Below are 18,998 nucleotides of genomic sequence, written 5' to 3'. Positions count from 1 at the left end.
TCCAGTACAACTCCATTCACTAAACAGGGGATGGGCTGGATTTGGCTTGGGGCCATAGTTTTGCCAGTCCTTGATTTAACCCAATCACCTCACTTAATAAAAGGAGGAGAAAGAAGCCCAGGGCCAACCAAATCACTCGTCTTGGGATGGTTGAGCCACCCAAGCACAGAAGGAGAGCAGGCAGGCAGGAAGCCTGACTTGGGATTCTGTCCTGAATTGCTGTTCCATGTGAGCTAGCTTCCTCTCCCCAGTTGGTTTGCCAGTTGCACTCATGCTAGTTACTCATTAAATATTCATTTGGTTGGTTTAATATAACAATATATCTTTGACACCATCTTGGAAACGTCTCGATTTGTCCTTTGGAGATAGCTGTGAAAACAGAAGTGAGGAAGGAATCCTGGCTGCCCCACATCCCTGGGTGAGTCAAGAGTTCCCGCTTCCAGCCCCAGAGGGCATTGTCAGCAATGACAAGGACATTCTTGGCAGCACCAGCCAGTGTTGCAAGGCTCTGCAGCCGTGAAATTCTTCCTTGGTTTCTCCAAGAAAACAATCCTCTAAAAGAATCCCGTCTATTAATGTGATTATTAATCTGGAAAAAAAAAAACACTTCTCATAAAATGAATCTATGACAAGACAGATGTAATAAACCTGGTTAGGATTTATGATGTGCCCAGGCAGCGTTTTGCAAAAGATAATGTTCCCCTGTAATGTTGATTTTGCCGGATGAGAACCATGTAATTTATTCTGTCAATGTACTAAGAAATGTTATCTGTGTGGGGAATGACTGATGGCCTCATGAAAGCTGGCAAGGAACAAATAAAAACAATTTGGGCCTTAAAAATATAATCACCTAATGATCACGTCCCAGCATCTGCATTGGAAGAAGAGACTGGGGAACTGTGTCTGTCATGAATTGCTGTCCAGACTTGGGGCCATTTACCCCTGGGCTTGGCACCAGAGGGCAGCAGGGAGCCCTGAGAATCTCTCTTGACTGTTCAGATGCCTCTCTCTGGGCCCTTGTTCAGCTTGTTCCCTCTTCCTGGCTGTTCTTCTTCCACTTATCCTTCAAGGTCTGACTCAGCGGGTCTCGTCCTCCATGGCGACCTTCTGTGCCTGTAGTCTCTAGACACATCTCCTGGCAACAACAGGGACTTTTCCTTCTTAGGGCTCTTGAACTTACCTTCTGGCCTCTGGAATGCAGCTCAACACTTGTTCCATGGAAGCGAGTGATTGATATCACCTCCACTTTGAGATTGCTTCCTCCCATCTTGGTTCAAGCATCTTCTATAGGAAGGATCCTATCATGGTGTTCGTGAGTGTTTGCTGAACTAATTAATGCTCGGAGGTAGAGCTGATGTTTGTTGAACACTTTGGGAAGTGTCGGGTGCCGTGCTAGGTGCTTTGCAACAAAGACACGCAAATGGAACCACCCTGGGAGGTAGGTACCATCGTTGTTTCCTTTTTTACATAGTGGGAACTGGGCTCAGCAGCCACCTGACTTGTCAAAGGTCATATATCTACCAAGAAGAGGAGCCAATTTTCAAATCCAGACTGCAGAGTCAATGGTGATGGGACACTGAGCCAGCTTCTCACGCTGTTTGCCTTCTTCTGGTGACTGCCCTCTCCTTGAGACCCTTTCTTCTCACGGTTTCTATATTCTACACTCTCCTGGTTTTCCTTCCACTTTTCTGACCACTCCTCATTTTCTTTCCAGAATCCTCTTCCTCAAATGTTCCTTAAATCCTCCATCAGGCTTCGTGTTCAGCCTTTCTTCCTCACTCGGCAATGTCTTATTCACCCCTTAGCTTTCAATGCAGGGTCTTGACTCTCAGTTTTCTACCTGTGTCCCAATGCCTCTACCTCCTGCATGCACATCCCCAAGTGCACATTCTTTTTTTTTTAATTTTTTTTAACATTATTTATTTTTGAGACAGAGCATGAACAAGGGAGGGGCAGAGACAGAGGAAGACACAGAATCTGAAACAGGCTCCAGGCTCTGAGCTGTCAGCACAGAGCCCGACGCGGGGCTCGAACTCACGACCGTGAGATCATGACCTGAGCCGAAGTCGACGCTTAACTGACCAAGCCACCCAGGCGCCCCCCCCAAGTGCACATTCTTAAGGCATTTCAGCCCCAATATACCTGAAACTGATTTCGTCACCACTGGCCCCACCCCTGGCTGCTCCCCAAATCTGCTCCGTCTTTTGAGTTCCTGAGATTGGTGGCACTTCCATCCACCTGAAACAAACAGGAGTTTTGAAGAGAAGCCAGAGTGCAGGACTGAGGACGAGACAGGGCCTCTCACCAGGGCAAGGCCATCTAGGAAGTGGCTGTGCAGCAAAGGGCACTCCTGAGGAGGATGTGATGGTCAAGGTGCCAGACGTGGGGCAGGAAAGCCTGTATCTTAAAGGCACCCAAGCAAAAGGCCTGTAGAAGAGCCTGGATTTGGGAGATATCATGGGGCTTAGACAAGCAGGCTTCAGATCACCGGGGTTGGACCTTGAGTTTGGCAAATATGACTATATCATTCGGGGTCTGGTGAGAAACAGAATTCATCCAGCATGATTCGAATGAAGAAGTCCTAATGGATACACTACTTACAAAGGTAAGGGCAGGATTGAAGGAATCAACGAGGTGCCACTCAGAAAGGTACAGCAGCAGAGAGCTGGCCCTACCCCTAGGGTTGAAGAGACAAAGGGAAGAAATAATGCTCCTGGGCCCAGTGAGAGCCTGAGCCAGGGGGTTGGCTGGTAAGAGCTGTTGGTCACAGAGGGAAGTAGCTGCTGCCAGAGACACGGGGCCAAGCAGGAAGTAGTGGAAAAGAAATGACCTCTCTCCCTTCCCACCTTGCCAGTGACTCCCATTGGTTGAACCCAGCAGCAAGGTCAGATTCCTGGGACACGGAACAGATTAGAAAAGGAAACAGAATTGGCCCAGGTTGGGCAGAGTTTACTTAAAAAAAAAAAGAAAAAAGAGGGGCACCTGGGTGGCTCAGTCGGTTAGGCATCCGATCAGGTCATGATCTCATGGTTCATGAGTTTGAGCCCACATCAGGCTCTGTGCTGACAGCTCGGAGCCTAGAGCCTGCTTCAGATTCTGTGTCTCCCTCTCACTCTGCCCCTCTCCCGCTGGCCCTCTGTCTTCTCTGTTAAAAGTAAACATTAAAAAAGAAAAAGAATTAGAAAAGGAAAGAGAATTGAACTGGAGGTAGGGAAGGACCAAGCAACACGTGACTCATTATTGCATCTCTCCAGCTAGTATGCTGAGGATGTATCTGGAATTACAGTGCAGAACTGACTCATATACTGGCTGCTCTACAGGCTGGGCTACAAGGGTTGTAGTTTTGAGATCTGGGGAGGCAGAGGCACAGGGAAAAATGGGGAGCCCCTCATGGAGATGGAAGCCTCTCTAGTTGACCCTCTGTCCTTATCTTGCTTGAACTTCAAGCAAAGATTGAACATGGAGTCTGGGCTCTGATGAGGCTAACAACATGACCCCAGGACTTAGTTTTCCTAAGGGATGTTAGATCAAAGCAGCAATTCTCAAATGGTGTTTCAAGGAGCTCCAGAGCTTAGCAGAGATGCTTCAGGGGGTGTGGGTATATGGAGAGGGGAGCAAAGAGAGTTAGGTTGGAAGGATTCCCTACCAAATGCTAATCCAGCCAGCTGGTTAATGCAGAACACCCTCCTTGCATTTGACTTCAGGAGAGGAGCGCAGATGAGCTGAACTTGGAGCATTCTGGCTAATGCCAGAGGAGGAATGGTAACAATAAAAGCTTTTGCAAGCTTAGACTGTGGTCCATGATCCAAGAGGCAAGATATTGGGAGGCAGTTGGGGTGGGTCCCAGGCATGGCCTGGGAGATGCTATGGACCAGGCTGGGGAGCTGGGGAAAAGAGAGGAAATCCAAAAATCATTCAATGGGGAGAAAAGATGGAAACATGTCCAACCAAAACCTCAAGATCTTTGAGGATCTCGTCTGAGCCCTAAGTTTGCCAGATTGGCTGTCTCTTCAGACAGAAATGGAAATGCTTCCAAGGAGAGTGGAGAGGGACAAGTTCTAACCAATTCTTTGATGCATAGAAATGCTGACCTTCAGGGAAAGCATCTCTCACCCCTCTCAGAGCTTCCCAAACCCCCTTAGAACTCTCCCTAGTTCCGAATAGAACCCCATTTGAATTTTCCCCAATGGCTGACGTCTCCCGCCCTCTGCTTGTTCATGCTGGAGTGTTGGGCAGCCCAGCTCAGCAACTGTGGCTTTTGTCAGCTTTTCTGGCCTTTACTTCTTGGGTCCTTTTTCTTCCTTATGCTGTAGATGCCACCATGTCAGGCTCTCCCAAGGCTGACACCTTCCCTGGGGTTCTGCTCCGAGCAACACTTGCCTGTTTAAAAGATCTCGCCCCTAAGGTGCCTGGCTGGCTCAGTTGGTTCAGTGTCTGACTCTTGATTTCAGCTCAGATCGTGATCACGGTTTGTGAGAGTGGGCTTTGCACTCATCGTGGGGAGCTTGTGTGGGATTCTCTCTCTGCCTCTCTCTGCCCCTCCCCCACGAGAGCACTTTCTCTCTCAAAAATAAATAGATAAACTTTAAAAACAATTACATTTATTTTTTTTTGAAATTTTATTTTTATATTTTTATTTTTTAACGTTTATTTATTTTTTGATACAGAGAGAGACACAGCATGACCAGGGGAGGGTCAAAGAGAGAGGGAGACACAGAATCCAAAACAGGCTCCAGGCTCTAAGCCATCAGCACAGAGCCTGACGCGGGGCTCGAACTCATGGACTGCGAGATCATGACCTGAGCCGAAGTCGGACGCTTAACCGACTGAGCCACCCAGGCGCCCCTAAAACAACTACATTTAAAAAGAAAAAAAGATCTTGCCCCTGACTCCAGGTCTTGGGCACCCCCTCCCCTGTTCATAAGCTTCCCCACCAATCCTCCCAGGACCCATGGAGTTTTTGGCACAAGCTTTCAGTCACAACTACAAAGGGATCTGCTCTTTGCCGCAATGTGCCTAGGGAAAAAAAAGGTTGAAGAAAAGCTAGCCATACCTTTGCATGCACAAGGCCGTTTAATTTGTTTGAATGTAGCTTCCAATCATAGTAGCGGCTAATGGTCATTGAGTATTACAACATGCCAGATGCAGGTGCTAGGTTCTTCACACATTACTTCTGAGGGTGTGTCCTTGTTACCCTTGACCCCACAAATGAAGAGACCGAGGCTCAGAGAGGAAGTGCCTTGCCCAAGGTCACACAGCTGAGACGTGAGAGAGCCTGGGTCTTCGTGTTGGAGCCTGTGTGCGAAACAACTATTTGGCATTGTTCTGGGTTTGGGGAGGGAGGTGAAAAGTCCTTCCACCACCTCTGAAAGGGCCCTTCGTCAGCCACAAATTGAGCAAATGGTACAAAAATGCAGACAAGTGACCCAGAAAGGCTGATCAATAAGGCATCATCTCTAGGAAACAGAACAATTAACTGAGGAAATGGAATAGCTTTCCTGTCTCTAAAATAATGGGCTCGTATTCATTTAAAAATATTTTCACCTCATTGTCCATGGTACGAAATCCAAGTGTGATTCCTTCTGCTTGGATCGCTCCTCCTTGTCTCCTCTCTTGCTGGCCGTTTCTCATCCCTCGGGTCTTGGCTTGACTGTCACCTCCTTAGAGAAGCCTTCTGTGACCTTGCAAACATAAAGTACGTCTTCCCCATGGTTGCGTGCTGGTCCTTGGTTCCTTTCCTTCATAGCAGTTACTTGCACACGTGTGTGAGATTGTTCTGTCTCCCCTGCTAGACTGTAAGCTTGGTGAGGCTACAGACCGTCTCTCATGCAGTCACCCCTGTGGACCCCGCACCCAGCACTGTGTCCGACACGTAGCAGAGTCAGAGAAGGAGAAGCATTAAAACTGGTACCACCAAGAACAGCAGGCATTTGTCAGGGAAATAGACGAAGAAGTGTGATGTATTCTTATTTACCAGAGTTCAGAAATCCATTTTTATGTTCTCTGATCTTATTTAATAACATATCACTTAAGAACAATTTGCCATCCATTGCCATATGCAAACTGGGAAATCGCGTAAATGTGGTTATTACTTCCTGGCTGGCAGCGATGCCTTTGTGTGCTTGGAAGGGAGAGAAACGGAATAAGGGAAAGAGCATTGCATTGGGAATTGGAGATCTGGGTACGAGCCCTGGCTTTGCTGCTTACTAGCTGTGTGACCTTGGACGTGACCTTTTCCCTCTCTGGTCCGGAGTTTCCTCAGCTGTAAAATGAGCTCAGACCAGCCACTCTCTAAGGGCTCTTTCAGCGGTAAAAGTTTACACTTTGAGAATTACATAAACTGAACTGGTATGTGGCTGGAATGATCGGGTGTGGCACATCAAAGTGTGTTTTGGGCTGCGCTAGAAATAAGATGGCATTTTGTTAGGACCCAGTCCCAGCCCAAAGCCTGGATGGCTCCTTGTGTCGTCTTCAGGGTGGTGGGAGACTCCTGGTCCTCTCGCCGTGCTATTGCAAGCATGGTGGAGAGAAGAACCACTCCCCTTCCTCCCCGATCGAGCTCGTCCTTTGCCCCATTCCATCCGGAGAAGCCCTGCAAAGGGAAGCCTGGTAAGGAAGAGGCCACGGAAGGAGAACAGCAATTTCCCCCTTTCTACCCGCCCCCCCCCCCCCCCCCCCCGCTATCTCCTTGTCCTGAGACCACAAAGCATCCAAATGCTGCTTGGCTACTGCACTGGAATGAGAGTCGAGGAAGACGCATTGTGAGTTTCCAGGCATCATGGTCCGAGGAGCCCCGAGGAGCCCGCAGGAACCTGAGGTCGCCGGGTCTGCCTGGCCAGTGCTGCAATGTCTATTAATCGTATTTAAGTAGCGTGGAGTGGCTGTCGCTGCTGCTGAGCTCAGCCCGGGCCCAAGGAGCCGGGAGCTGGGTTAATAACACCTTATTTAGCAGAAAATTCCACTCCACTGGAGCATGTTTCAGAGGAGTTTGATTTGAATGAGGATTGATGTCAATCCTGCAAGGCAAAGGCGCCTGAAGCTGCCGCCACCGCCACCACTATAAAACGAGCCATTTGTGGTGACCGCAGGGACGCATGCTGAACAATGCAGGGCCCCACGTTCCTCCACCCCCACACGGCTATGCAGGCGCAGGGATTGTCCATCCTGGATGGGTAGAACAGACGGCTTTTCGAGGACTGGCCAGTGGGAACCCTGTTGCATCGGAGATTCCCGAGCATGTTTTCCGCTTTAGATCTGACAGACCAGAGTTCAAATTTGGGGCTGCCAGTTCTTAGTTGCATGATCTCGGGCAAGTTATATAACCTCTCACGGTCTTGGTTGACTCATGTCTGCCATGGAGGTATCGATGCCAGCCTCGCAGTGTTGATGTGAGGATTAAAAGAGCTGGGGTGCGGTGAATCACAGAATTAACACACTTGGCTGCCATGGAGTCGGCCCTGACATCACCTGAGGTCCCATCTCACTCCTGTTGCAGGCCAAGGTGGGCACACGGCAGGTGGCGAAAGGAGTATGGATTCAGGAGAAAGTTTAGAAGCGCTCTTGCCCCTTTCTCAGGTAAGTAGGGGTGGGTTTCACTGTGACTTGCCTCCAAGGCTTTTGCTCCAACCTGTGGTTTATGACATAGCTCCCTTGAACTTAGTGCTAGTGAAGAATCAGACCCTGTCTGCCCGCAGCTCCCAAAGGTGGGGTTGTGGGGCCTGGTGGCTGCAGTCCAGGGGTGTCCTCCGAGGTCCAGGTTAGAGACAGTATGGTTGGATAGCTGGTCTCTGTAGAGCTGTCTGGTAAAGGTAATAAATAAAATCTCTTGTTCCCCCCTCTGTTCTTGCTGTGATTCTCAACTTGCATGTTAGAGCCCTGCCTATGCAATGTGCTGTTGGAGAAAGCAGTCCAGGGGGGAACCAGGAAGCCTGTGTCGTAACCTTTTCTGAGTATGTGGCTCACTCTGAGTCCTTGAGCCCTCCTCCCCCGGTTGCCCTCGGAGATCTCATCAAAGAGCCAAAGTTATAGCCTCCAACAGCTGTAACGTTCCCAGATTTTGAATCCTCGCAGGGGAGAGGTTCTGTGTCATTGTCTCCACAGCCCTGCTGGGAGCCACAGTCCCCCTTTCAAGGCAGAAGTCAAGAACCAAGTCTACATGATTTGTAGCTGCAGGAGGATGGGGCCCGGGGAGTGGGTGCGCAGCTCCATTGTGTCTCCACTGAAGGGGTTTGCAAGTGCCTCTGAACAGCACCCGGAGCAGTTTTCATGTTTATTTTTAAATCTCTGTGGGCTTGCTGTTCTTGGTGGTACCGGTTTTAATGCTTCTCCTTCTCTGACTCTTTCATATAGGAGCTGGATGACAAGGCCTGGGCATGGTTGTGTTTGCCCAAATGCAGATAAGATCGGTCCTGGCAGATCCACTGAGCACCAGCTCCCGAAGAGAAATGGAAGATAATAAACAGGTACCACAGGGGATAAATAGACAGGATTAAATTGGAACAAAGGCAGGAACATCTGGGACATACAAAAGCTCATTCAGAGAATTTCTTGGGAGAGAACGAAATGAAGAAGAAAGCAGTCCACTCCACTCTTACCTGGTTCCTCTACTGGACTCCAGCAACACAATGCACTCAGGGATGGCCTCTTAAGAGGGGCAGAGATGAATTTGTGGTCCCGAAGGATCCCAGGTGGCAAAACTTTGGTTGGCCCTGCAGCTGTTCTACAGCAGAGGCCAAGGAACATCTGGGTCCCCAGCCCCTCGTGTCAGCCCTCATTTGCCCTTCCCATGACTTATTTCACTCTCCCCTGGGGATCTCCTGACTCTCCTCCCTCACAAAGCTTCTGTGGTACCCAGAGATGAGCAAGCAGCCTCTACTCTTCCTTGCATTGTGTTTGGGCCAATTCCCTTCAGATCTGCTTATCTGATAGAGCATGAGGCCTATTTCAGCTCCTGGATCACTGGGTAGATCAGAAGAAAGAAAAAATGTCTTATGTGAGTCTGTTGGACTGATGCACTTTTCCATAGTCACGCTGCTCCTACTGCTCTGGTTCTGACAGCCATCGCTTCTCCCCAGTAAGATTCTGTTAACTGTCCCCTTGCTGCCTGTTCCATCCCTCCAATCTATTCTCAATGCAGAGGTCAGACAGAGTCTAACAAAATGATCTGATCATGTTAGGCCCCAGTTAAACTCTTCATGAAAGGGAAGAGCTTCTCTAACGGAAGAGTAAGAACCTTCAGGAGTCTGCTCTTCCATAAAAGCAATGAGAACACTGGGAAAATGTTCAACACCACTATTTTCAGAATGCTGGAAATTAATAAAGGCTTGCAATAATCCAAAGAGTGTTTATTTGGGAAAAATAGCTTTACCTCAGCAAGAACAATGAGCTTTGTGGCATTTTAACTTGTCTGGCTCCCATGGCTCTTTCCCCAGCTCCGCAGTAGCCTTGAGAACCAGCAGCACCATAATCACAGCAGCTGTGCAAACCAGCAGCCTAGCAGTCACTGGATGGGGAAGTATGAGTTTAGAGCTTCCCAAAAGCTCTATCCTCAGAGAATTGTTGCTATTTGACTTGCGCAGCAGCTCCCATAAAAGGACTCATCTTTATTTGCTTTGGCTCAGAGCAAAACACTCTATCTGGATAGCAATTGTCAGGTCTATGGCCATATCACCCTGAACGCGACTGATCTCGTCTGGATAGCATTTGTCAAAAACAATCATAGGCAATTGTTTAACGTCACAGTTACTTGAGGTGGTAATACCTGTTGGGCAAACAGGAAGCTGGCCAAAAAACTTAAATCTGGTGAATGAGATGTTCCCACAGAGATCTTTGAGAAGCTCTGACATATTCCTGGGGATTTAGAAGGCCACACACATGTGTAGTGCTCTGTGCATCCCCAGGAAAGACTTGAGAAGGCTCCAGTCTCTCACCTCTGGCTGACCTTGGGACTCTGCACAAACAGAAATCGAAGGGTTCAGGCAGGGTTGTAAATTATCAGAGACTTGAAGGTGTGCACCAACACAGAGCCCCTCAGAAAAAGATGAAAGTCTCAGTCATTGAAAGCATTTAAGGGAATCTCTTCAACCATTAGATAATCACTAAGCTAGCTGAACAGAGATTTCAGTGGCTGCACATGACAAATAATACAGACTTTACAGAATTCTATCAGAAACGTCACTAAATAAACAGCAACGACAACAAACAGAACAATGACAAATCCTGTGGTGGGAGGGAGTCTGAGTTGAAGAGTTGCCACAATGTATTATTTAAAATGCTTAGTTTTAACAAAAAATTATGAGGCATGAAAATAAATAGGAAAGTATGATCCATACACAGGGAAAAAAAAGCAGTCGATAGGAATTCTCCCTAAGGAAGCCCAGAAGTTGGACTTACTAGACAAAGACTTTCATCATCTATTAAAAAGTGTTCAAAGAACTAAAGGGAAAAACTTCCAAATAATTAAATGAAAGCATGTGAACAATGTGTCACCACATAGAGAATATCAATAAAGAGATAGAGATTATTAAAACAAAACAAAACAAAACAAAGAACCAAATAGAAATTCTGGAGTTGAAAAGTATGATGACTGAAATAAAAAAAAAAAATCACTAGATAGTCCCAACAGCATATTTGAATTGGCAGAATAAAAGAAGAGCAAACTTGAAGATAAATCAACTGAGATTATCTAGTCTGAGGAAAGAAAAAGAATTTAAAAAATGGAAGCACCTCAGAGACCCATGGGACACCATTAAGATTACCAACATGTGCATAATGGGAGTCCCAGAAGGAGAGGAGAGAAAGAGGCAGGAACACTATTTGAATAAACTTCTAAAACTTCTCAAGTTAGATGAAAAATATTAATCTACACATCCAAGAACTTCAACAAATTTCAAGTCGAATAAATTCAAAGAGATCCACACTTAGACATATCACAGTCAACTGGTCAAAAGTCAAAGACAAAGCAAGAATCCTGAAAGCAATAAGAGAAAAGAGAAAAGGGATCTTGAATAAGATCAAAACCTGGCACCTCATCAGAAACTATGGAGACCAAAAAGCAGTGGGATGATATATTCAAGAAATGAAAGAAAAAGGTCAACTGAGACATTCCAGCAGAACCAAGCTTCAAAAATGAAAGAGACATTAACACATTTCCAGATAAACAAAAACTGAGAATTTGTTGGTAGCAGACTTGCCCTACAAGATATATTCATGGGAGTCTTCCAGGATGAAATGAAAGCACATGAGACAGTAACTTGAATCCGCACAAATAAAGAATACAAGTAAAGATAACTACATAGGTTAATATAAAAACAACGTAATAAATGCATTTTTGTTTTATAATGGTTTTATTCTCCTGTCTGATTTAAAACACAACCGCATAAAGCAACAATTATAAAACTGTGTCGAAGAGCTTATAATATGTAAAGATCTAATTTGTATGACAGTAAAACAAAGGAGGAGGGAACAGAGATATATTGGAACAGTGGTTTTTGCATATTATTGAAATTAAGTTGGCAACAATTCAAACAGAATTGTTTTAAGTTTAGGTGTTAATTGTAATTCCCAGGGCAACCACTAAGAAAGTAGCTCTAAAAATATGATAAAAGAAACAATAGGGAATTAAAATTATACACTTTCTACTGTACTTCTAACAGAAACAGAAGCACAGAGGGTCAGAAAATATAAAACATGTGAAAAACAAATAGCAAATTCCAACTGCAAATCCTACCCTATCAGCAATTACGTTAAACGCAAATGGACTAAACATTCCAATAGAAGGCTGAGATGGCAAAATGAATTGGAAAAAAAAAAAAAAACATGATCCAAGTATATACTATCTACAGGAGGCACTTTGGATTCAAAGAGACAAATAGATTGAAAGTAAAAGGACAGGAAAAGATACGTCATGCTAACATTAACCAAACAAGACCTAGAGAGGCTATACTATCAGACAAGTAGGTTTTAAGACAAAAATTGTGAGTAGGGACAGAGAAGGACATTTTGTAATGATGAAAGTGTCAATTTCTCATAAAGACATAATACGAACATATATGCACCTAACAAGTCCCCAAAATACATGAAGCAAAACCTGGTAGAATTGAATGGAGAAATAGTTAACCCAATAATAATAATAGTTGGAGACTCCGACACCCACCTTTAGTGATGGATGGAACAACAGGGCCGAAGGTCAGCCTCTCCTCTTTCTTGGTGCTCTGCATGCACGTACTGCATGGTGCTCCCCCAACTCCTGCCTGGACATCAGCTATGGCAACTAACGTCATTCGAGTACCTACTGTGTGTTTGTATACTGTGCCAAGAACTTTATTTTAATTCATCCCCACAACAATCTCAAAGGAGGCTTTCATTTTCTCTGTTTTACAAGGGATAAATTCGAGTTTTAGAGAGGTTAAGTAATTTTCCATTCTGTCCCTCATTCCACACAATAAATCATACATTAAACTCAGGTCGGTCTGGTGCCTACTCTTTCAAGTATCCAGTAGGACAGGGTCAGGCCATTCCCCTGTTCAGAGAACTTCCATATATATTTCATTTCCCACAGATAAAGTCCAAAGTTTTCTCCTTGTCATTCAAGGCCCTCCATGAGCTGTCCCCTACCTGGATGTCTAACTAAACCTGCCAGCTGGTTGCTCATATTTTCCTTTGTTCTTCTGAATTTTAATTTGGCTTTTTTTTTTTTTTTAATCTTGAATAGAAAAGTTCTCCCTCTTCTGACTGGAATGTTCCCTGAGGTATGCCCATTGTTGACTTCCCTGAGTGCAAACAGAAGAGTCCCCTTTTGCTTTGTAATAGGAGAAGGACACATTCGGAAGCACAGGCTTCTGGAGTGGGAGGGGCAGAGGATCTGGGAAGGAAGGGAAAGCAGGACATTCGTGATGACTGAACCCAGCGATTATTACTGGGAATTATTGGGATGTCTATATAATTTATGATCCAAGTGGAACCACACTGGAGAGTTAAAAGGGTGCTATTAATAATTATGCTGGGACAAGAGGCAGAAACTGAGATTCTCTTTTGTTTATTTTTTTAACGTTTATTTAGTTTTGAGAGACAGAGCATGAGCATGAGCAGGGGAGGGGCAGAGAGAGAGGGAGACACAGAATCCGAAACAGGCTCCAGGCTCTGAGCTGTCAGCACAGAGCCCGACTCAGGGCTCAAATCCATGAACCACGAGATCGCAACCTGAGCCGAAGTCAGATGCTCGACCGACTGAGCCACCCGGATGCCCCAGAAACCCAGATTCTCTTAAGAAACCAGAATGTGTGGCCACCCTGGTAACTACTCCTATTATGAATCCCACCTTCCAGAGAGAGAAGTCAGGATTCAATTTCCCAGCCTCGGTGTTAGTTACTGGGAAGGCATGTGACCTGGGATCTTGCATTTGGCTGCATCAATGAACAGCTTCAGTTCAGAAGAAAACACACAGAGGAAAGAGGTGACGTGTGGCAGTCATGAACTTAGCCAAGGAGTGGAGGGCAGCAGAGGGCCGTCAAGGTTTCAGAGACAGCAGTGAGAGTCCTGGGGATGGCCTTTCATGCTGCAGTGCCTGTCCCCAGGACAGGGACCCTATCTGCAAGGGGGCCAGCCCTCTGAACTTGAGAGCTGTCCCTAATGATGTCGAAGACCAGCTCTATGGCCTTCTCTGAAACTCTCTGCGTTGTCGAATAACTTTTGATACATGTATTTTCTCTCTAAAACCAGTTAGAGTAGGTTGCGGGTTCTGACTCGTGCAACAGGGAAATGTGTAGGTTTTTGTTGTTGGTTTTTTGATTGCTCTGAGTGTGTGTGTGTGTGTGTGTGTGTGTGTGATGGAAGCAAATTTTCCAAAGCATAGAAGATGGCAGGCTCGAGGGTGTAAGGAATAGAGTTTAAAACACTTGTTCACAGCCCTGGGCCTTCCTACAGGGGCTTGTGCAGATGCTTAGGCAGCTGAGCAGAATGTGGCCTCACAAAACTCACCTTCTGTCTTGCTTTCCTGTCTCTGGCCTGCTTTTGTGTCTTGTCTTTTCTTTTGTTTCTTTCCTTTCCTTTCCTTTCCTTTCCTTTCCTTTCCTTTCCTTTCCTCCTTTCCTTTTCTTTGTTTTCTTTTTTCTTCTTTCTTTCTTTTAAAGAAATTATGTAGACATTTGAAGACACTTCATTTTATTTTTTTAATGTTTATTTATTTTTGAGAGAGAGAGAGAGACAGAGCGTGAGCAGGGGAGGGGCAGAGAGATAGGGAGACACAGAATCCGAAGCAGGCTCCAGGCTCTGAGTTGTCAGCGCAGAGGACCTGAGCTGAAGTCAGACGCTTAACCGACTGAGCCACCCAGGCGCCCCATGCGGTATTTTTTTTAATTTGCTGATCTGAGAACTTGCTGTCAGCCCATAGCTGGGGCTTTCTTGAGCACAGGGTCTGTGTTGTCATGTGATTCTGTCTGGTTTTCCTGAGTAGATGACAAGCCCTTCGAGGGAAGAGATTGTGACTTAGGCGCCCAGTTTCTTCTCCTTACTTCCCTTTAGTGCATTGACTGAGTGTCTTCCTTATAGGAGAGGTTCAAAAATATTTGTTGAAAAAAAAAAAAACCCAAACCCAAATATGAAGTAGAATCAAATGAAAAGTGAGAAGAGTTAAATGATTTGCTTTGGCTAGTTTCTGTGCGTGTCCACGCAGGAAGGTTCGCTCCTCTGTGAAGTCCCAAGTCACCAGTCGAGGAATTTGGCCAAAAATAATCTTTTGCTGTCCTCCACTCCTTGGGGACAGATGCTCTTTGGAGACAGTGTGGGTTGTGGCCGTGTCTGCTGGGGCATTGTGTTCTACAGATGGAGAGCAGGGCCTCCGGGACCAGACCCCCTGGTTTTGATTCCCAGCTCCTCTGCTCTTAGCTGCTACACTCTAGGTAAGTTACTGAGTCGCCCCGAGCCTCAGTTTCCCCACGTGTAAAATGGTGATGATAACCATACCTACCTTCTGGGATTGTTGTGCAGATTGAATTAGCTATGCTATGTGAAATGTTTAGAAGGTACTTGGAAATGTGTAGCTATGGTTATTACTAAAAATGGTGATGTTAGGAGAAAAAGAAAAAATGTGTGTGCAGGACAAGTCCCAAAGAGAAAGATCGCAGAGCAATGCAGAAAGGGTTACAGAATTCTCCAGCATGTGCATGTCCCTATGCAGAGGGACCTCAGGAAGAGGCAAGAGAACTGAGGCCTGGTGTAGGGGCTTGGGGGCAAATCCACTTTCCTGGCATTTGGAGGCTCTGTACCAAATGACCTTCCAGTCCCGAGTGCCTGGCCCCTTCCACTGTGCACCAGCCAGATCCATATTCCTCCTAAAACAAGCGGTTTTTGTTTGTTTGCTTGTTTTTTGTTTTTTGTTCCCAAGTCACATTGGATATCCCAGCAGAAAAGCAGCTTTATTTTTAGTTTGGGTGGTTCTTTGGAGCCTCATCCATCCTGCCGGGGCTCTTTTCTATGGTCCTCCGGCCCCTTTTTTATTTTGCCGGCGACAAGTGACTTCTGATTCCAGGCACACGGCAGATGCTAGTGCCCGTGCACACATCCACTCCTCCCTTCCTCCTGAACACACGGGAGACCACAGCTTCTTTGCAATCACATGCAGACATGTAGCTGGTTCTGGCCCATGGGACAGAAGAAGATGTCACAAAGTGCAGAGGACTACGTGTCGTCTCTCTGTGCATACTTCTCCCCTGCCCGCTGCAGGGAGCATGAAGACCAGGCTGCAGAGGGTGACGCCTGGGTCCCTGAGTGACCGTGAGGAGCAGAGACCCCAGGCCCACCCACAAAGAGCAATGCAGCGCAAGCAAGAAATACAGCACTGCTCGTGCAACCACTGAGGCTAGAATTTGGTGCTGTGGTGTCGCCTACGCTGTCCAGACTAATACAAGTGGAAGAGACTCTCCCCTGGGAATTCGCGGACCGGAACATCCTCCCTGCCCCTGGTCACGATAACTCCCTGTGGCACCTGCAGCATTTACCATTTGCGGTAGCAATGAAAGCCGGGATTCTCCGCTGGCAATTTCACTCTATTGAACTAGGTATTGTATTCGTTCTGTTATTACTTTGCTCCCCTCCGATCCACTCTGTGCCCAGCAGCCAAAGGGATCTTTTGAAAAAACACGAAATCCAATCGGATCTTGTCACTCTCTTGCTTAATGCCAGGCAATGCACCCCCCCCCCAAACCCTTGTACCCAGAATCCCTACAGATGACTTGCTATGGAGCAAGGACCCCACCTGCTTCCCTGACCTTGTCTCCTGCTCTTCCAGCCACATGGGCTCCTGCTTTACAGTCTTCTCACCTGGCTGTCCCCTCTGCCTGGCTCGTTCTTTCCTCTTATTAATCACAATTCAGCTTAAATGTCATCCCAGGGGGGCCTCGCCTTCCCTGACCGTCATCGCTGCTAAGATGCCCCTCACCCACATACTCCCTGCTCTCCTGAACCACCCTGCTTATGCCTTTGTAGCACTGAGCACCACGGAAAGCATCCTGCGTAATTCTTTGTTTATCTAGTGATTCTCTTTCTTCCTCGCTAGAGTATAAGCTCGAAGAGGGCACGGACCTTTCTGTCTTGTTTACCATCACATCCCCGTGGCCAGTGTGGTACCTGATACATAGTGGATGCCCCATAAATACTTCTTCCATGAATGACGGAATAAATAAATAAATCATCCGCAATATTACTGCTGATAAACCCTCCTCTGTGAAGCTGCTTGCCTTTGAACTTGGCCTTTCTGGTGGAACAGCTAGTTTCTTTGTTAGCCATTCTGACCACGCTCCTTCAGAATAGTTCAGGGCAATCGTGCTTCCTATGAGCCGTAGAAAGTACCTACAGCAGTGGGTGAACACGCCCCCCCTTCCGCTTTCCAGATAGCCACGTCCCTAACCGTGGCAGTGTCCTTTGGCGTAAGTCCCCGGGGACTTGGTAGATTTGGTACTGTGGCATAACCCAGTTGATCCTGACTGGTACACGAACTTCTGGGAGATTCTCCTCCCTCTGGTTCACCTGTGCTTCTGGTGTCTTCAGGCTGCATATGGATAAACAACACAAAACCAGAATCATAGGATGCTAGTGCCAGAGAGGAAACTGAAGGGCTGACCTGTTTTCCTCTTGCAGCTGAGGAAACTGAGGCAGCAAGAAGGGAGGGAAACCGCCTTATGGGTCCGTTCACTTGATCGCTGTGGTAGAGGTTTCCCCTTCTTGTGAACTGCTCTGCACGTGTACCCCATTCCTAGGAGGCCCCCACCCGATGACTCCCCTCCCTCTCACTCGAGGAAGTAAAAATGCGAAGAACTGTTCCCAGGCTCCCTTGCGGCTAGGGTGTGGGCACGTGACTCAGGTTGTGTGCCCATCAGGACACCGGCCTCCGTCTCTCGATCAAGAGTTCATAACGTGAAGAAGGAGGAGCGAGTTCAAGTTCCCAGAGGAACAGGGCACATCGTTGTTGGAGGGGTCAAGGGCCCACGGCTGGGGATGGTGGTGGTCTCAGCGACAGGGGCTCGCTGTTATTGAAGACAGCAGTGGTGCCCTCACCAAACGCATCCTGCCATGTGGCCGGCACCATTCTGCTGTGTGGTCCTGAGCCTGGATCTCCAGAACTTGCTGTGATTCTGTGAGCTAGCTGACTGCCCTCGAAGAAATCATTTCTTCCCCCTTAAATCAGGCATAGCTGGTTTTGTTGTTTGCATCTAAGAATCCTGACTGGTTTGTTTAGTCGTTCATATGTGGTGTATGCTTCTAAAACACCTATTGTGTGTCAGGCACTGTGCTGGGCGCTAGAGAAACAATGGCGAGCAAGATGGATTAAGTGGGGCCCTCTTGAAGCTCACACAGTAGGTGGTCAAATGACTGACTAGAGAAAACACACTAAATTGCATTACATACCCTACGAGAGGACATCCAGGGGACCTGGGCGTCTCAGCAACCGGTTATGTGGGTGATGATAGCAGAGTACTTCCTGGAGGAGGTGACACTCAGGCTGAAGGATGAATCGGGGTGTTTGGGGCCAAGAGGGAGGAGAAAGACAGTTTCAGGGACATCTGTGAGGGTCAGAGCAAGAGGGAGGAGCTCAATGTAGCCAGAGTAGAGCATTCCCAAGAAACGGTGGGTCCCAATGGTGCCTCCCCACCTTAAGGTGTTTGGAAATCATCTTAAGGACAAAAGGAGACGCTGAAGGCTTTTAAGCAGGTTGATGACAAAGCTGGGATTGGAACTCAGGTGCCCTTTCTCCCAGTTGTTTCCACAAAAAAGGAATCTGGGGGGGGTGCCTGGGTGGCTCACTCGGTTGGGGGTCTGACTTTGGCTCAGGTCACGATCTCGCGGTCTGTGGGTTCGAGCCCCGCGTCGGGCTCTGTGCCCACAGCTCAGAGCCTGGAGCCTGCTTTGGATTCTGTGTCTCCCTCTCTCTCTCTGCCCCTCCCCCGCTCATGCTCTGTCTCTCTCTGTCTCAAAAATAAATAAACGTTAAAAAAAACAAAAAAAAATGGAATCTGGGTCCTGCAAGATGCAGCTAAAACAATTCAACACAAAAGAGGCAAGTCACACGCTTCACAACGGTCTCGGAGGAAATGCAACGAAATGCAATTTCTTTGCCTATTTTTTTCCTGTAACTGCAGGACTGCCTGTGCCTTCGCAGTCCAAGGTGACACGGCCAGTACTGAGAAAGCGTGGTGACATCGAGAGGAAGATTGAGGGGCGCGGAGGCTGCCTCTGAAGGATGGTCCAGGGAGACTGTGAATAGCCGTGTCCTCTGTGCCCGCTCCGCGCTTCAGGGAGGGTTGGGCCAAGAGGACAAGAAGTGGCACGGAAAGCCCCACTGGGAGACAGGTGAAAGATGCCCGGCTTCGGGCCAGAGCCTCACCAAGGCCTTTTCCAGAGGACAGGGGACACTGGGGGGACCTGGGGACCTGGGAAGGTGGGCCCTGAAAGACAGTCCCCCATCTAGGGCCCTGGGTTTAATACCGTCTAGCAGATTTGAGGTT

Source organism: Lynx canadensis, chromosome C1 (assembly GCF_007474595.2).
Source record: "Lynx canadensis isolate LIC74 chromosome C1, mLynCan4.pri.v2, whole genome shotgun sequence".
NCBI classification, from domain to species: Eukaryota; Metazoa; Chordata; class Mammalia; order Carnivora; family Felidae; genus Lynx; species Lynx canadensis.
This window is presented reverse-complemented; position numbering follows the sequence as displayed.